Genomic DNA, 4,236 nt, shown 5'->3' with positions numbered 1-4,236 from the left:
GGTCACTGATTTTTGCTGGATAGTATTAAGTAATATAGAAAGTTTGATAAGTCTGTACTGGCTCTGGGTACTAACTCTGAAAAAAGTTTATTTCAATAACGTCTTGACATATTTGCTTTGTATGTCACGCTATAGGATCCAAATGAACCAAACAAGGAGCTTCAACTTGTTTATTCATAGTTGCTACATTTTCCACAATAAAAATGCATTATTTATGTAAAGAAGGCTATAAAAACAGTAACAAAAATTAAAGATAACATGAAGGGTATTTGGATTCCAGGAAAACAAGAGTTCACTGTTGATGGAAGTCAGGCTGACTACACATAATAATTTGATACAATTGACAATGTTTTTTACACAAATTTTATTTTTGCAAAGTACTGCATATTATCACAGTTGCAGTTTTCTCTCTCTGATTTTTACTACTAGAGTCACACACACATAAAAAAATGTATTCATCAAATATAGCTATTTCCAGGTAAGTCACTTCCTCACACTCCTCATATTTACTATAGTTTCAAACATAAATGGAATCTCAGCTCAGACAAGAATGATCCTTGATGCACACCCACCAGTTCATGCATTTTCCTTTTTATTCTGAGAGAATCAGCTCACAAGAAAATTAAAAGGTTAAGGGCTACTCCAAATTTCTGTCACTTATTTCCTCCTTGGTTTTCAAAAAATACAAGTGTGTGATTCCTTTAATGAACATGCTTTGGAAGTGGAGGTTTTTGGCCATGAGCTCCTCTTCTACATCATCTAGTGCCCACTGGTGGTCTGTCAGCTCCAAAGCTTACCACTTTGTTTTGAAAGCTTTGTTGGTGTGTCTGGACATGACCTTGATGTCTCCAGTCATCTGCTCCTGCACTATTCCTGATTGGTCAGTGGCATTATCTTGGCCCAGAATCAGAGTAAATGTTCTGAAGCCCAAAGACACTAAGGAAATACCAGGATGAAGAACTTCCCTAAGATGCATCTAATGTGAGTACTTTGATTTTTTTCTGTAGCATAGCCTTACATGAGATGGTCTGGGAAATGGAAGCTTGCTTATAACAAAGCCAGAAAATGTCATGTTGATCAATTTACCGATAACAATCATAGGGAAGACATTTGGTACATTGCCTTAAATCTTGTGTGTTAGCATAATGAGATGAGGTAGAGGAAAAGTAGACACTACCTTACTTTTAGTATTTTTTTAATCAATCCTCTGGGATATTGAAGTAATATTTTCTGTAACTTGGAAAAATCATCATGCTTCTTGTTTGCTTGTTATGGTCTCCCCAAATGTATGTTGCATTCATGCTGTATAGGATTCACTGACTTTGATAATATAATATTTGTCATAATAAAGCAGTTCACAAAGCTGTAAGATATAATCTAATTTCTCTTCTCAAATATAGTTACATTTGCATAATAAATTTTCTGAAAAAAATATATATGCAAAAGGAAACAGTGCTTATCTGTGAACAATAGATTTTAAGGGTTTCTAATGATTTTTTGTTACCTGTATTTTCCATTTTTATTTATAATAAAAGCATTTGGGTTTCAAAAGAAAAAAATAACAAGAAAAAAACATATCCCCAGTATTCCCATAGAAGAATGAGTCAGTGCCAGATGTACAATATTTCTAAAGCAAGGAAATTAGGTAATAAAGTTACTGTAGCATTAATTTTTTAATCTACCACATGATAGTCCCAAATGGAAAATTTCAGTGATCCTACAGATGCTTAGGGGAAAGGTAAGTATATCTCTCAAATAAACCTTACATTTTGTAGTCCTAGGATGTCTCAATTTCCTAAGATTTAGTGAAGGTCATGAAAAAAAAAGTACTTTCACAATATGCTTTTTTCTTTATTAATTTTTTTAACATTTATTTACTTTTGAAACAGACAGTGTGATCAGGAGGGGAGCAGAGAGAGAGGGAGACACAGAATCCAAAGCAGGCTCCAGGCTCTGAGCTGTCAGCACAGAGCCTGACGTGGGGCTTTAACCACAGACTATGAGATCATGACCTGAGCTGAAGTCAGATACTCAACCAACTGAGCCACCCAGTGCCCCTACAACTTGCTTCTTTCTCTTTTCTCTAAATAAAACCCCTTGAACTAAAAGCAGTCTCATAGTTTTAATCTCCCAGTTAGTCAAGCAGGAACCCACAGGGGAGCAAAAGCATATGGGTGCATGAGATGGCTCCACACTCTATCAGCCTACAGATTCCAGAGGGGAGATGCTTCCGTAGCAGGATGCAGGGGGAAGTTTAGTCACAGGCTCCTTAAGCCCAGGGCTCAGGGAAACCAACACACGTGGAATAAAATAGCTTTGAAGCATCTTACTTGTGCAACTAAAATAGTTAAAGGATAGGGGTGCCTGGGTGGCTCCATCAGTTGACCATCTGGCTTTGGCTCAGGTCATGATCTCACAGTTCGTGAGTTCAAACCCCACATCAGACGTGCTGTTGTCAGTACAGAGCCAGCTTCAGATCCTCCATCCGCCTCTCTGTCTGTTCCTCCCCTGCTCATGCCCTTTGTCTCTCAAAAATAAATGAACATTTTTTTAAAACAACAACATGGTAAAAGGATAGGAAAACCTTCATGTGCCCAGCACTTGTAATAGAAATCCACTGAAGTTCAAAATAGGATACATCCTTAAACCAAACTAGGGATTAGTCTTGACACAGAAAAATGAAATAAATGAAATCTCTAGAATCAATTCTCTAAACCAGGATGGCCCAGATTAGTCCATATGTACAGGCCCACATGAGTAGCAGTGTGAATGAAAGCCAGAAAATTAGGCCTGCACAAAAGGAAGAAGTTTCAGGGTCAGGAGACATTGTGACATGTTTTGGGCTAGCTGCAACTTGGAAACTCCAAGACTGAACACAGCAATAAAAAGTGACTGAGAATAGTATCTACTGTTTGTGTTAGCGCTCCCCATAGCATGCAAGTGAGAAAATGGGTGTGTCCGTTTCAGAAGCTCTGAACGAGACTACACATAGCAAGAGAGCATAAACAGGTTATCTTTTGAGATGTGAATGTGGATTTGTTCTTCTTATGTTTCTCCTTTCCTACTTTTCCATTAGGTAGCCAGGCATCTATGAATAAAACATGTTGTGAAACAATATATTTCACTGAAAGAGAAAGTATATGGAAAGATTTCAAAAGTAAAAAAGCCCAATTCTTGATAGTGGTCACAGCTGGGAAATCATGGAAGAGGGTAAAGTATCAACTGTCTATGTTTTATCCCTTAATATCAGTACAAAGTAGTCAAATATACTTATGTCTATAGCTATCTGATATCTGTACTATTTCAAAACCACCACCATTTCTATGAGATTTAATTCTGATTTTTAAAAATCATCCATAATTATTAGGAGAAAGTGAAAACTATGGTGAGACCGAGATAAAAATAATTAATCTGCAATACCACCACTCATTAATTTTTTTAAGTATCATGTCTGTCATTTCCTTCCTGTATCAGTTTACTAGGGCTTTCATAACAAAATATCACAGACTTGGGAGGAGCCAAGATGGCAGAACAGCATGGAAGCTTTTTGTGTGTCTTGCATCAATGAAATACAGCCAGACCAACACTAAACCATCCTACACACCTAGAAAACTGATTGGAGGATTAACACAGCAATCTGCACAACTTGTACCACAGAATTCAGCAGGTACACAGTGTGGAGAGATGAATTTGGGGAGCGAGAAGTTGTGGAGGGTAGGGAGCCACTTTTGCAGGCAGAGAGAGGACAGAGACTGGGGAGGGGGGAGAATATGGGAAAACCACCCCTCCCCAAAGGCAGCTGGAAAGAAAGTGGAAAATTGGAAACAGCTGCAGGGACTAAACTAAAAGGGGAGAAAGGAGAAAGGAGAGGGTTTAAATTCTATTAAGACTGTAAACAAGGGGAGTTCAAAGTCTGCACCTCTGCAGCTCGACACCTGGCGGTGCTCTGGTAGGAAGGGCGAATCCCCAGGAACAGAGTGGGGTCTGGGAGGTTCTTGGGCCACACCGGGAAAAGCGGTTCCACTTCTGGAAGGACATTTGGTAGAGACTGTTGAAGTCACCTGGTCCAGCAGACCCCAGAAAATGGCCACATTCGCTGGTGCTGGAACAATGTCATTAAGGGTGAAGCCTGGTGCCAGATATGTGTTGTGATTTTCCATATTGCCTGAAATGCTGCTGGTACACTATCTCGTGAACTTTTCCTGGGGCGGGCTGGCACCTGGCTGCAGTCTTGGG

The 4,236-nt window shown here is 39.1% G+C and overlaps 1 pseudogene; it reads right to left on the bottom strand.

The window, feature by feature from the left end:
• Window positions 1–637: 637 nt before the first annotated feature.
• LOC102964059 lies at window positions 638–1,253 on the bottom strand (annotated as a pseudogene).
• Window positions 1,254–4,236: the final 2,983 nt, after the last annotated feature.

This window comes from Panthera tigris, chromosome X (assembly GCF_018350195.1).
Source record: "Panthera tigris isolate Pti1 chromosome X, P.tigris_Pti1_mat1.1, whole genome shotgun sequence".
Taxonomy (NCBI): domain Eukaryota; kingdom Metazoa; phylum Chordata; class Mammalia; order Carnivora; family Felidae; genus Panthera; species Panthera tigris.
The sequence above is the reverse complement of the archived record's forward strand: the minus strand, read 5'-3'. Positions and strand labels throughout refer to the sequence as shown.